The sequence below is a fragment of the Perca flavescens genome, chromosome 11 (genome assembly GCF_004354835.1).
Source record: "Perca flavescens isolate YP-PL-M2 chromosome 11, PFLA_1.0, whole genome shotgun sequence".
Classification (NCBI taxonomy): domain Eukaryota; kingdom Metazoa; phylum Chordata; class Actinopteri; order Perciformes; family Percidae; genus Perca; species Perca flavescens.
Window position 1 is genome coordinate 3,774,693 of NC_041341.1, and position 15,773 is coordinate 3,790,465.

The 15,773-nt window shown below is 45.1% G+C and overlaps 1 long non-coding RNA gene across 1 annotated transcript in view; it reads left to right on the plus strand.

Moving 5' to 3' along the window:
* Positions 1 to 5,771: 5,771 nt before the first annotated feature.
* LOC114563917 (uncharacterized) overlaps positions 5,772 to 15,773 on the plus strand; it is a 14,824-nt gene continuing 4,822 nt past the window's right edge. The window contains exons 1-2 of the long non-coding RNA XR_003693702.1: positions 5,772 to 5,915; positions 14,619 to 14,689. This is a non-coding gene — a long non-coding RNA (uncharacterized LOC114563917). The remainder of the gene's footprint in view (positions 5,916 to 14,618; positions 14,690 to 15,773) is intronic.

The following is a 15,773-nucleotide window of genomic DNA, read 5'->3' on the forward strand; positions in this document are numbered from 1 at the left end:
TTTTATGGTTGGAAGAAGTCTGAGAGAGTTCCTCTTGTCTCCACAGACACGGCGCAGTCAACAGAGACAATTAAGGTTGGGCATCGTTTAGATTTTAACGATTCTGATTCCAATTCTGATTCTTCCTTCTGATTCCGGTTCTTATTGATTCTTGATTCTGATTCCTTGATCGGTGGAGTTGAAACGGGTCACATGCTTATTTTACAAATAAGAGGAAAGTTTTTTAACAGGGCTTTTTCAACACTGATATCCATCCATCCATCCATCTTCGTCCGCTTATCCGGTGTCGGGTCGCGGGGGGAGCAGCTCCAGCAGGGGACCCCAAACTTCCCTTTCCCGAGCAACATTAACCAGCTCCGACTGGGGATCCGGAGTTCCCAGGCCAGGTTGGAGATATAATCCCTCCACCTAGTCCTGGGTCTTCCCGAGGCCTCCTCCCAGCTGGACGTGCCTGGAACACCTCCCTAGGGGGCGCCCAGGGGCATCCTTACCAGATGCCCGAACCACCTCAACTGGCTCCTTTCGGCGCAAAAGGAGCAGCGGCTCTCTCCGAGCTCCTCACGGATGACTGAGCTTCTCACCCTATCTCTAAGGGAGACGCCAGCCACCCTCCTGAGGAAACCCATTTTCGCCGCTTGTACCCTGGATCTCGTTCTTTCGGTCATGACCCAGCCTTCATGACCATAGGTGAGGGTAGGAACGAAAACTGACCGGTAGATCGAGAGCTTTGCCTTCTGGCTCAGCTCTCTTTTTCGTCACTGGCAGTGCGATAGATTGAATGCAATACCGCACCCGCTGCGCCGATTCTCCGACCAATCTCCCGCTCCATTGTCCCCTCACTCGCGAACAAAACCCCAAGGTACTTGAACTCCTTCACTTGGGGTAAGGACTCATTCCCTACCTGGAGAAGGCATTCCATCGGTTTCCTGCTGAGAACCATGGCCTCCGATTTAGAGGTGCTGATCCTCATCCCAACCGCTTCACACTCGGTTGCGAACCGATCCAGTGAGTGCTGAAGGTCGCAGGCCGATGATGCCATCAGGACCACATCATCTGCAAAGAGCAGCGATGAGATCCCCAGCCCACCAAACTGCAACCCCTCCCCACCCCGACTACGCCTCGATATCCTGTCCATAAATATTACAAACAGGATTGGTGACAAAGCGCAGCCCTGGCGGAGGCCAACCCTCACCTGAAACGAGTCCGACTTACTACCGAGAACCCGGACACAGCTCTCACTTTGGTCATACAGAGATTGGATGGCCCTGAGTAGAACCCCTCACCCCATACTCCCGCAGCACCTCCCACAGTATCTCCCGGGGACCCGGTCATACGCCTTCTCCAAATCCACAAAAACACATGTAGACCGGTTGGGCATACTCCCAGGCTCCCTCCAGGATCCTTGCGAGAGTGAAGAGCTGGTCCGTTGTTCCCCGACCAGGACGGAATCCGCATTGTTCCTCCTCAACCCGAGGTTCGACTATCGGCCGAACCCTCCTTTCCAGCACCTTGGAGTAGACTTTACCAGGGAGGCTGAGAAGTGTGATACCCCTATAATTGGCACACACCCTCTGGTCCCCCTTTTTTAAAAAGAGGAACCACCACCCCAGTCTGCCACTCCTTTGGCACCGTCCCAGACTTCCACGCAATGTTGAAGAGGCGTGTCAACCAGGACAACCCCTCCACACCCAGAGCATTGAGCATTTCTGGACGGATCTCATCAATCCCCGGGCTTTGCCACTGTGTAGTTGTTTGACTACATCAGTGACTTCCGCCTGGGAAATCGACGACAATCCCCCGTTATCCTCCAGCTCTGCCTCTAACATAGAGGGCGTATTAGTCGGATTCAGGAGTTCCTCAAAGTGCTCCCTCCACCGCCCTATTACCTCCTCAGTGGAGGTCAACAGTGTCCCATCCTTACTGTACACAGCTTGGATGGTTCCCCTTCCCCCTCCTGAGGTGGCGAACAGTTTTCCAGAAACACTTTGGTGCCGACCGAAAGTCCTTCTCCATGTCTTCTCCAAACTTCTCCCACACCCGCTGCTTTGCCTCTTTCACGGCAGAGGCTGCAGCCCTTCGGGCCCTTCGGTACCCTGCAACTGCCTCCGGAGTCCTCCGAGATAACATATCCCGGAAGGACTCCTTCTTCAGTCGGACGGCTTCCCTGACCACTGGTGTCCACCACGGTGTTCGTGGGTTACCGCCCCTTGAGGCACCTAAGATCCTAAGACCACAGCTCCTCGCCGCAGCTTCAGCAATGGAAACTTTGAACATTGTCCACTCGGGTTCAATGCCCCCAGCCTCCACAGGGATGCACGAAAAGCTCCGCCCGGAGGTGTGAGTTGAAAGTCTGTCGGACAGGGGCCTCCTCCAGACGTTCCCAATTTACCCGCACTACACGTTTGGGCTTACCAGGTCTGTCCAGAGTCTTCCCCACCCCTGACCCAACTCACCACCAGATGGTGATCGGTTGACAGCTCTGCCCCTCTCTTCACCCGAGTGTCCAAAACATACGGCCTCAGATCAGATGAAACGATTATGAAATCGATCATTGACCTTCGGCCTAGGGTGCTCTGGTACCAGGTACACTTATGAGCATCCCTATGTTCGAACATGGTGTTCGTTATAGACAATCCATGACTAGCACAGAAGTCCAACAACAAACAACCACTCTGGTTTAGATCATGACACTGATAACACCAACTTATTACTAGTTTTACACTTATTTTTGGAATTTATGCTCAATAAACAGCATTTATAGGAACTTATAACAAATTCTTGAGTTAAAAAAGCAGAATTTATAAATGATTATGACTAATATTAAAGGAAGGATGATCACAGAAGGGTCAACGTTGAGTCAGGATACTGTTTCCAAACATTTACTTTTCTCAAACACAAAGAAATTGAATAAAACACCCAAATTTCAATGAAAGTAGAGATCCAATGTTTTTGTCCCATATTTCTGATATAGACATTTTTAAAACGGGTCAATTTTGAGCCAAGGACAACATGAGAGTTAATCTTCTTGTAGTCCACAAAAACTTTCTTCATCAGAACTACTACGACAAAAGAACATTGAAAAAAGTGACAAATGTTGGGAAAACCTACAAAAAAAATTTTTTTTTAACGCTGAAAAAAGGGACTGAAAAAAATGGAAAAAGTGACCAAAAAACATCAAAAACATCACCGTAGGTGACAAAAAACTTGTTAAACAAAAGTGAAAAAAACAATTAAAAAACGCCAAAAAAGTGACCAAAAAAGTGACAAAAAAAACATCAAAAACATCGCCAAATGTGACAAAAACTTGTTAAACAAAAGTGACAAAAAAACTTGTTAAAAACAGTGACCAGAAAACATAATTAAAAAACGCAAAAAAGTGACCAAAAACATCGCCAAAAGTGACAAAAACTTGTTAAAAAAACGTCCAAAAAGTAACAAAAAATTTGAATAAAATCGACAAAAACGTTGAAAAAACGTGTAGAAAAAGAACAACAAAATGTTGACATGTCGACCCAGAAAAACCCCAAAAGTAGCAGGTTGACGGGACGACAACGTCAGAGGAACTCGGATGAGATCGAACGTACAAACTTTGTGTCGATATTCATAAAATTCAATCAAATATGACAAAAGACGTTTTATTTCCTAATTTGTATAAAAACGTGTGGATGGAAACATGATCAGTGATGCTGATCTGTGGCATATGTTTCTCTTCTCTGACTCTCTAAGAGAAAGTCTTCCTCCCACCATCACCATCATCATCACCATCAGCACCATCATCATCACCATCATCATCATCATCACCACCTTTCTGACATCCAGAGGAGATGAAATCCTCCGACAGGATGTTAATCTCTTGATCTTCAGCAGAGAAAAGGTATTTTATGCTTCAGTCTGAAAGCTGCTTAAAGCCTGAACTTTGATTTGGTTCTTGAGAGAAACAGCGAGAGGATTTACACTCAGATTGACTCCCAGATTACAAACTTCCCGTGAACTCGCTCGGAGGCTTTTATTTTAAAGGAAACCTCACGTTAATCCGTACGTTATTAGAGACACAAACACAAACAAAGATTACAAAACTCTCATGAATCTGTTTTACAAAAAGTGACAAACTAAAGCTGCTTCCAACATTAAAACCAGAGAAGACAGAAAGGAGACATTGAAGCATTTGAGGTACAGAAGATGATGTATAATATCCAACGTTTTCGCCGCTTTGTTTGAGGTTTTTGTCCCTTTTTTTTGACACTTTGAAACATTCACCCATGCACTGACTTCACAGTCTAAGCCCCCCAAGCCAACCCAACCACGGGACTTTCTTCTATCCACCTACTGTGCAATATTTTATATTTATCCCTCCCGTTGTCCTCGGGTCAAATTTGACCCATTTCCATCAGAAGTTTGGGTTTCTTTCAACCAAAATATCCAAAAAAAGATAACATGGATGGTTCTATACACCGCTCTTCACAAGTAAAATGAATAATCAGTTCACTACTTTAATTGAATTTGGGTGTTTTATTCAATTTTATAGCATTTGAAAAAAATGTTTTTATAAAAGAAGCTGAAAAAAGTGACAAATGAAGGAAAAAGCTTAAAAAACGTTGGGGGAGGGGATCGTGGTCAGCCTGGTGGTGTTCTTCCTTGTTTTAATGTTGTACCACTTTAAGTTTACTGTTAATTTTTTTTGTTATAAAAAAAAGATTCTCAGAATGTGAAGTGAACTGTATGTTAAACCGTATGCTTTAATAATAAGACAGATAATGGTATTTTCTTCCTCAACTATGTGGAATATGCAGCTCATTAACTGAATATGGACCAAAAAAAACAGAGGTGCAACTAATGGTTTCCAATTGGGGTTGCAGGGCGTAGCTAGGCGGAACGAGGGAGAGAATACCATGGCAGTATTGAATAACTGGAGCTCAGACGCAATTATGTAATTTTCTAAATTTCTGATCCTTTGAATAAAAAACAGAAAATTGGAAAAACAATTTAAAGATCCAATTTTTTTTATTTATCAAGGTGGAAAAAAAAAATGAAAAATTGGATATCTGTGCTTAGAACATTGAACTGATTAGCTTTACACGGACCCCAGACCCCCGTTTTTTGCACTACTTCTTTTATTCCATGTTATATTCATATCACGTGCATGTTGGCACTGCAAGAGGAGTTGCTTCTAATCTCGTTGTACATGTGTATAGTGACAATAGAAGGCATTCTTCTATTTCTCCATTTTTTTGCTGTTCTTTGATGTTTTGTCTCTTTTTCGACCGTTTGAAATATTTGAGTTTAATACAGTAACAGCTGTTTAATAAAACATCAGATTGACTCCCAGATTACAAGCGTCTCGTTAACTCGGAGGCTTTTATTCTGAAAGGAAACCTCATATTGGTCCGTATACGTTATTAAAAGATTAATATCTCAAACAGCTTCATGTATTATTGACTTTCCCATCAAAATATTTATTTAACTTGATCTTAGTATTATGTCTCACTTCCTTCTCATTCTGTTGATAGTCACGTTAAGCACCAAGAAAATTTATATTTCGGTTGTTTTCCGTTGATCCACCAAATAAAAGTTTGGTTTGACGACGCAACGCTTGGTCAGGTGCCTTTGGCGTTTATAACTCCCTGGGTCGGATTTTCGGTCTTTGGTACTGATGCGTCAAAAGACAGGTATTCATATTCAAGGCATTCACCTTTTCAACTTCTTTCCAAGATAAAACACCAGCATGGGGGCGAAAATCGTGCATGCATTGTGGAACCCATCATTAGCTTGTGTTTCCCTGGGGAACATTTATACTGGTGCACCTTTGTGAGAGCAGGTGGTGAAATGTTTGGTGCATTTCACTGGAATTCCTTCATGGAAGAGGAGACTCTCATTCAGACATATTCAGCTCATTTGGGATTCTGGAGACCCAACCGGTAGGCACATGGACATTGTACATACTACTCTCTACTGCTGTCTCTCTACATACTACTCTCTACTGCTGTCTCTCTACATACTACTCTCTACTGCTGTCTCTCTACATACTACTCTACTGCTGTCTCTCTACATACTACTCTCTACTGCTGTCTCTCTACATACTACTCTCTACTGTTGTCTCTCTACATACTACTCTCTACTGTTGTCTCTCTACATACTACTCTCTACTGTTGTCTCTCTACATACTAATCTCTACTGCTGTCTCTCTACATACTACTCTCTACTGCTGTCTCTCTACATACTACTCTCTACTGTTGTCTCTCTACATACTACTCTCTACTGTTGTCTCTCTACATACTACTCTCTACTGTTGTCTCTCTCTACTGCTGTCTCTCTACATACTACTCTACTGTTGTCTCTCTACATACTACTCTCTACTGCTGTCTCTCTACATACTACTCTCTACTGCTGTCTCTCTACATACTACTCTACTGTTGTCTCTCTACATATTACTCTCTACTGCTGTCTCTCTACATACTACTCTCTACTGCTGTCTCTCTACATACTACTCTACTGTTGTCTCTCTACATACTACTCTCTACTGTTGTCTCTCTACATACTACTCTCTACTGTTGTCTCTCTACATACTAATCTCTACTGCTGTCTCTCTACATACTACTCTCTACTGCTGTCTCTCTACATACTACTCTCTACTGTTGTCTCTCTACATACTACTCTCTACTGTTGTCTCTCTACATACTAATCTCTACTGCTGTCTCTCTACATACTACTCTCTACTGCTGTCTCTCTACATACTCTCTACTGCTGTTTCTCTTCATACTAATCTCTACTGCTGTCTCTCTACGTACTACTCTCTAATGTTGTCTCTCTACATACTACTCTCTACTGTTGTCTCTCTTCATACTATGTAATTTTACGGCACCAGTGCGTCCTGCAGGTGATTTGTGTCTATCTGCCTCTGAGAGACACTGAGACGAGTTCAGAGAGAGAACTCGTTAGAATAAATTGACAGCAAGTCAATGTTTACATTTTGAACGAATAAATGAATGTAGGAAAGATTTTAAAGGAACATCAGTTGTTGTTTTGTTTGTTTCTTCAGTTTCTTTCTGAGTAGCCTTATCTTTAATTTAAAATAATATATATATACACACACACACATATATATACACACACACACACATATATATATATATATATATATATATATATATATATATATATATATATATATATATACACACACACACACACACACACACACACACACACACACACACACACACACACACACACACACAGAGGACTCGCTGATGATCTCCAAACTCGTCCTCTGAGGCAGACGTGATGAAAGTTTCTTTAAATCGTCAGTTTGACACGTTCACAGATATTTTGTTGCAAATTGGAAATAATTATCTGGGCGACAGCAGAATGCTTCAGTGGCGTATTGTTCCTTTATGAAGCCGCGTAATTAATGTTTAATTTAAGAGGCCGATGCAGAATAAGTATAAAAGGCACTCTCTGTAGCCGCTCTGCATATTTAAATATTAATGACTCCACAGCCTCTTTATGAAGAAAAGTCATTTATTTCTTATTCTTTTTCATTTTTCTAAATGAGAAACCGCTCAACACTGTTTCAACTTTCAGTCTGCAGAAACTGATTCTTCAACTTTAGACTTTTTACTGTCCACACAGACGTTATATACATATATATGTATTAAATAAAGTTCATTAATTCAAAGAGAAGAAATATACAGATGATTATAAAACACTAGACACGTTCAATAAAACTCAGAGTACTCGAGGAAGCTCTGAGCGTATATTAGTTGTTATGAGGATCTGTTTAACTTTACCAGATATTAAACAGCTGTTTGGTTGAAGAGTGTGAACTGTAGACTGTAAATATGTCCGTTGGTTTATAAAACAGGAGATTAAGAGTTGATGCCGACGAGTTGTTTGTATTCAGGAATTTATAGACACAGAACCGTCCGAACTAATGTTGGCCTGATTTGGGCCTAATGTTGGCGGGATTTGGGCCTAATGTTGGCATAATTTGGGCCTGATTTGGGCCTAATGTTGGCCTGATTTGTTGGCATAATTTGGGCCTGATTTGGGCCTAATGTTGGCCTGATTTGTTGGCCTGATCTGGGCCTAATGTTGGCCTGATCTGGGCCTAATGTTGGCATAATTTGTGCCTAATGTTGGCCTGATTTGGGCCTAATGATGGCCTGATTTTGGCCTAATGTTGGCCTGATTTGGGCCTAATGTTGGCAGGATTTGGGCCTAATGTTGGCAGGATTTGGGCATAATGTTGCCGTGATTTGGGCATAATGTTGCCGTGATTTGGGCCTAATGTTGGCCTGACTTGGGCCTAATGTTGCCGTGACTTGGGCCTAATGTTGGCCTGACTTGGGCCGAATGTTGGCGGGATTTGGGCCGAATGTTGGCGGGATTTGGGCCTTATGTTGGCCTGATTTGGGCCTTATGTTGGCCTGATTTGGGCCTAAAGTTGGCAGGATTTGGGCCTAATGTTGCTGTGATTTGGGCCTAATGTTGGCCTGATTTTGGCATAATGTTGGCCTGATTTTGGCATAATGTTGGCCTGACTTGGGCCTAATGTTGGCCTGACTTGGGCCTAATGTTGGCCTGACTTGGGCCTAATGTTGGCCTGACTTGGGCCTAATGTTGGCCTGACTTGGGCCTAATGTTGGCGGGATTTGGGCCGAATGTTGGCGGGATTTGGGCCGAATGTTGGCCTGATTTGGGCCAAATGTTGGCGGGATTTGGGTCTAATGGCATGTTGTTGGCATGATATTGGCATGTTGTTGGCGTGATGTTGGTGTGTTGTTGGCATGATATTGGCGTGTTGGTGTGTTGCTGGCATGATATTGGCTTGTTGTTGGCGTGATGTTGGCATGATATTGGCATGTTGGCGTGATATTGGCATATTGTTAGCGTGATGTTGGCGTGATGTTGGCGTGATATTGGCATATTGTTTGTGTGTTGTTTGCGTGTTGTTGGCGTGTTGAACGTACCTTTGTATCGCTGCGGATCATGTCACGGCAGCTGTAACGTGTCGGCAGATTAATTCCAGTTTTCATTTAGTGAAGAAGCAGCAGAGTGGGACGTCGTCTCCTTCTAATCTTTAATACATCTTTGAGTTATGAAGTGATTAAAGTTTGTGTGACTGAGGCGGTTTAAGATTTAAGAGGATTTAAAGATGAAGTGAACATCAGTGATGTTAAACTCGTTGTTCACAATCTGTCCGTCTGTCTTCTCTGTTTCTACCTGAAGTTTGGGGGTTTTACCAAAAAATTATTTATTCACATTCTGTGCTTTTCTCCTGAGTTTGTATTCATGATTTTTAAAACGTTTAAAGAAAATGTTGTGTTTTTAATGAGGTAAGGTTTTACCTTATATTCTTCTCCAAACCAACAGGTAACACACACGCACACACAACCACAGACAGACAGACAGACAGACAGGTAGGTAGGTAGGTTCTGTTGGTTGAGCCATGTCTCTGAGGCTAATGTCTGATTACTCCACATTTTAATTGTGATATTGTGTGATTAAATTCTGATTCTGCAGCGTTCTGTGAGGTAAATGTAGTAGTACGTCTTCCTCTGATGTAGAAGTACACAGTAAGTTAGTAGTAGGCTGATGTATTAGTACACAGTAAGCCAGTAGTAGGCTGATGTGTTGGTACACAGTAAGTCAGTAGTAGGCTGATGTATTAGTAAACAGTAAGCCAGTAGTAGGCTGATGTATTAGTACACAGTAAGCCAGAAGTAGGCTGATGTATTAGTAAACAGTAAGCCAGTAGTAGGCTGATGTATTAGTACACAGTAAGCCAGAAGTAGGCTGATGTATTAGTAAACAGTAAGCTAGTAGTAGGCTGATGTATTAGTACACAGTAAGCCAGAAGTAGGCTGATGTATTAGTAAACAGTAAGCCAGTAGTAGGCTGATGTATTAGTACACAGTAAGCCAGAAGTAGGCTGATGTATTAGTAAACAGTAAGCTAGTAGTAGGCTGATGTGTTGGTACACAGTAAGTCAGTAGTAGGCTGATGTACTAGTACAGTAAGTCAGTAGTAGGCTGTACAGTGGAGCAGCATATGAAGTGGTTTGGGGTCCTTCTGGAAGTCATTGTGGGGTACGATGGTTCTGGAGAATTCTCCAAGCAGCCCTCCCACAGGCCAAGCAGTCAGCCTGGTCCAATCAGGCTCCTTCTCCTCTGCCCTAGGACCCCCATAGTTAACATGACCTGACCCGGTCCAATCAGGCTCCTTCTCCACTGCCCTAGGACCCCCAAAGTTAACATGACCTGACCTGGTCCAAACAGGCTCCTTCTCCTCTGCCCTAGGACCCCCAAAGTTAACATGACCTGACCCGGTCCAAACAGGCTCCTTCTCCTCTGCCCTAGGACCCCCAAAGTTAACATGACCTTACCCGGTCCAAACAGGCTCCTTCTCCTCTGCCCTAGGACCCCCAAAGTTAACATGACCTGACCCGGTCCAAACAGGCTCCTTCTCCTCTGCCCTAGGACCCCCATAGTTAACATGACCTGACCCGGTCCAATCAGGCTCCTTCTCCTCTTCCCTAGGACCCCCAAAGTTAACATGACCTGACCCGGTCCAAACAGGCTCCTTCTCCTCTGCCCTAGGACCCCCCATAGTTAACATGACCTGACCCGGTCCAATCAGGCTCCTTCTCCTCTGCCCTAGGACCCCCAAAGTTAACATGACCTGACCCGGTCCAAACAGGCTCCTTCTCCTCTGCCCTAGGACCCCCATAGTTAACATGACCTGACCCGGTCCAATCAGGCTCCTTCTCCTCTGCCCTAGGACCCCCAGAGTTAACATGACCTGACCCGGTCCAATCAGGCTCATTCTCCTCTGCCCTAGGACCCCCAAAGTTAACATGACCTAAACCGGAGCATGTTGGACAGATGGGACAGATGTCCTTCTGATGTTTTCGGGCACTTCCTGTGTTTCTGTGATGAAAGCCAAAAAAAAACTTGATTCCAATTATTCACGACGACATGCTAATGAGCATCATGTCACTGTTTGTCAGGCAGCAATTATGCTAATCTCTGTGAGCGCTTCAAGTCCATCCTAATGTGTGTGTGTCTGTGTGTGTATCTGTGTGTCTGTGTGTGTGTGTCTCTGTGTGTGTTTGTAGGTAAATATATTATAGATAGATCGATCCATTCATGAGATTGCGTTAAGATGCCAAACAACATTTGCAGTTTTAGAAATCTAAATGGTTATTAATCAGTTTTTGGGGTCCACAACTTCATCATAGAGGGGAGAAACCAGCTCTTATTTCACTGTATGACCTCCGATCACCTCCTAAAACACCCAAAACGGAGAAAGTGAACCGTAACTTTGGCTGTAAACATCAAAGTGGCCCCTGACAGGTGACCTGGGTCCACAGTGACATCACTCTGCACCGTGTGGTTGCTGCACCAAAGCTGCTCTCGTGTTAATCTCGGAGAACAACAGATAAATGAAGTGGCTGCCTCCCGCCACGGCCAATCAGAGGCGGCGAGCGCCAAAGCCCTCACACGGGGGAGAACTAATTCATAGAGCTAACGGTTGCAGGGAAAGGCACCATTAAAGGGCATATTTAAGCACATTTGCGATCCTTAGAAGAAGGTAACGGTATTTGAATTTGCCCCGGCTAGTCTTTAATGTTGTGTCCACGGGACAAACGCACATCAAAGGCAGGCAGAGGACGTCCCGGCTAAACGAAGACGCGTGGATTAGAGAGACGGGCGGGCAGGTGGCGCCCAGACCGTCCTCTGTGGCGGCGCCGCCGGGCACGCCGCTGCAGCTGAGCACGCTCATATCGGTCTTCTCTATGCAAATTAAATCCTGGAGACTGGGGAGGCTTTGAATTCCTGCAGGAGGGAGATGCTCTGTTGCTTTCTTATCAGAGAGAGCTGGGGGGAGGGAATGGGGGAGGGAGGGGAGCAGAGAGGGAGATGGGGGGGAGAGAGAGAAAGGGGGAGCAGAGAGGGAGAAGGTTAGAGGGGGAGGGGGAAGCTGAGAGAGAGAGAGAGAGAGAGGGAGAAGGGGAGAGAGAGAAAGGGGGAGCAGAGGGGGGGGAGGGGGAGAGAGAGAGTGTGTGTGGAAGAAGAGACAGAGGAGAGAGAGAGAGAATGAGAGACAGAGAGAGTGGGGAAGGAGAGAGAGGAGAGACAGAGAGAGGAGAGAAAGAGACAGAGTGGGGAATGGGAGAGAGAGAGGGAGAGAGACATGGAGAGAGAGAGAGAGAGAGAGAGAGAGAGAGAGAGGGTGTTTATGTGCAGCTCTCTCAGACATTTATATATGATACATGATATATGTAGTATATGTAAACTTAGCACACAAAGTAAGGAAATGTGTGTTTGGTGGATTATTTCTCTGTGGTAACAATGCTTTTTGGTAATAAATCTTGTACTGTTGGAAAGCCTGTTTAGTTCCCTTTCAAATGGTGCCCCATCTGTAAGGGACATGCATTTGTGGGATGAGAAACAGAGCTGAGTATGTGGGTTGCACCCATGAAAAATGTGCCAAATCTTCTCTGCCAATGCCAATCAGCTTATTCTGCTGTTGACTCGTTTGGTGTTTTTGGTGGATGATAGAAGTTTGAAGAAACAAGACATATTGGCAATTTAACAATTATTCATTTCACAACCAGGAGCCTCAGTAGCGTGTGGAAGAACCATACACAGCCAAAACAGCCTGGCACCTCCTCCTCATGCTGGTCACCAGCCCGGCACCTCCTCCTCATGCTGGTCACCAGCCCGGCACCTCCTCCTCATGCTGGTCACCAGCCCGGCACCTCCTCCTCATGCTGGTCATCAGCCCGGCTCCTCCTCCTCATGCTGCTCACCAGCCTGGCACCTCCTCATGCTGCTCACCAGCCCGGCACCTCTTCCTCATGCTCGTCACCAGCCCGGCACCTCCTCCTCATGCTGGTCACCAGCCTGGCACCTCCTCCTCATGCTGCTCACCAGCCCGGCACCTCTTCCTCATGCTCGTCACCAGCCCGGCACCTCCTCCTCATGCTGGTCACCAGCCTGGCACCTCCTCCTCATGCTGCTCACCAGTCTGGTCACACACTGCTGTGGGATGGCATCCCATTCTTCAACCAGCATTTGTCGCAAGTCAGCCAACGTGGTTGTGTTGGTCACTCTGGCATCAACAGCCGAGGCTGAGCCCACAAGTGTTGAATGGGGTTGAGGTCAGGACTGCTGGCAGGCCATCCCTCCTCTCCCCTCCCACATCCTGGAGGTAGTCTCTGATAAACCCCGTCCTGTGGGGGCCAGCGTGGTCATCTTGGAGGAGAGAGTTCGGTCCCAGACTGTGGAGATATGGGGTTGCCACTGGTCCCAGACTGTGGAGACATGGGATGGCCACTGGTCCCAGACTGTGGAGATATGGGATGGCCACTGGTTGCAGAATCTCATCTCTATATCTCTCTGCATTGAGATTGCCTCCAATGATGATGAGCCTCGTTTTCCCAGTGAGGGAGATGCTGCCCAACACAATCGCACTGCCTCCCTCCACCCAAAGGTGTTACTCTATCGGTGTTAAGGCTGTATATACGACCCAGCACACAGAGATACCACTCAGGACACATATAAACAGTTCAAGAATTTATTAGGCTTAAATACTCAGAGGAGATGAACAATCGAGGCTGAGCTTGTAGTTTTCTGGGAATGGACTGAAGCTCGAGGGAACCAGGCAGTGGCAGAGCTGAAGGAGTTCCACAGTGGAGTCCAGGAGAAACAGGTGGGTATGTCTGAGTGGCGTGAGGCAGGCAGCATGGCAGAGCACGGCAGGTAGGAATTAGGTAACCAGCAGAATCTGCACAGAGGAACTGAAGTTAGACAGAGTACACATTAAATCAAGAGAGTTGCTAGGCACACGAGCAGGGATACTGAGCCAAGTTACCACGTCAGAGTATGTAACGATCTGGCGCTGAAGAGGTGTACAGCCCGGGAGACATAAACACACAGGAAAGGGGAACCAGGCAGCTGACCCACAACAATCGGTGCAGCAATCAGCACTTTGACCCTACAATCCAACTGCTCTAGGCCAAATCTGGACAATCAGGTCACCTGAGGGGTACCAGAAGCTCAAAACCAGTGTCAATAGCAACAGCAGGATAAGAGCTTGGGTCTGTCCCAGGTTTCTTCCTAATAGGGAGGTTTTCCTCGCCACTGTCCCACTGCTTGGTCTTGGGGGAATTATTACAATTGTTGGGGCTTTGTAAATTATAGTGTGGTCTAGACCTACTCTATCTGTAAAGTGTCTCGAGATAACTCTTGTTATGATTTGATACTATAAATAAAATTGAATTGAAATTGAATAGAATAAGCTGTTTGGCATTGGTAGATAATATTTGGCAAATTTTTCATGGGTGCAACCCACATACTCAGTGCTGCTGCTCATCCCACAAATGCATGTTCCTTACAAATGGGGCACCATTTGAAAGGGAACTAAACAGGCTTTCCAACGGTATACGATTTATTGCTAAAAAGCATTGTAACCATTGAGAAATAATCTACCAAACACACATTTCCTTACTTTTTGTGCTAAGTTAATATCATGTTCTGGCCCTGAACCCTCTCAGCAAAAAACTCCACTGTGAGTGGTGTGGATATTTCCCATGATGCTCTTTGTCTCCGCAGGTGAAGCTGGAGTCTCAGATCTATTAATCCAGACGCTCCAGGCAGCCCGGGGGTCCCGCTGCCTCCACCAGGTAAACATTAGCATAGTAATTAGCCGCCGCTAATTTAGCCAATTACAGCCGCGGTGGTGTTGTTTCCTGAAGGCCTCCGAGGAACAGCTGATCCTGGAACAGAGCCAGAGACAAATCTGTGTGTGTGTGTGTGTTTGTGACTGGCTGACTGTGTGTGTGTGCGTGTGACTGGCTGACTGTGTGTGTGTGTGTGTGTGTGTGTGTGTGTGTGTGTGTGTGTGTGTACCATACCTACACCCAGTGTTCAAAGCCCTTATTCCTCTCTGTATTTAGTGAGCATCATATCATCTTTGATGCGTGTTTCCTTGGCAGGAGGTTGATTGTATAAACTGTCAGTTTAACCTCCAATGCCGTACAGGGATAAAAAAAACTCAATAAAGTGACGAAAAGGTAAAAAGAAAAAAGCTTTTTATCTTAATGTTAAAATTCTTTGGGAAGCTTTCAGCCTGAAAAACATTTGAGCTTCTGCAGTTTTTATATTTGGTCTGATGTGCTCCTGTCTAATTTTGGCGGGATGTTTCCTTGGCAGCAGTTTGAGAGGTAAACTCTTTTAACCTCCAGAGCCGTACAGCGACAAAAACTTTGAAAAGGATAACTTTTAGCCTGAAGAATAATTCAAATTTTGCAGTTAATTATCAGTGTTTTCACATTTCATTTCATCTCTTCCTCTCATTTTGGCGGCCTGTTTTTGTCTTATTTTGGTGGGATTTTCCTGCCTAATTTTGGTGGGATTTTTTTGTCTTATTTTGGCGGGATGTTCCTGTCTTATTTTGGCGGGATGCTCCTGTCTTATTTTGGCGGGATGTTTCCTTGGCAGCAGGTAGTAAACTGTGCGTTTAGCGTTTAGCATGTAGCGAACACTCCCCAGGTGACTCGTTAATGCTAAACGTTTCCACTCGGGAGATGTGGGTCAGGTTACTCAGCAGCCACTGCAGGTGATCCATCCCATAATGATCAACAGAGGAGATAATTAGACATCAAACAGGAGGCGGAGCTGCTTTAACAGGAAGGTTAACGAGACAAAACGTAGAAATTCATAACGACAGTGCAGGGCCGTGTGCAGAGCTTTGGGAACACGCCGTTT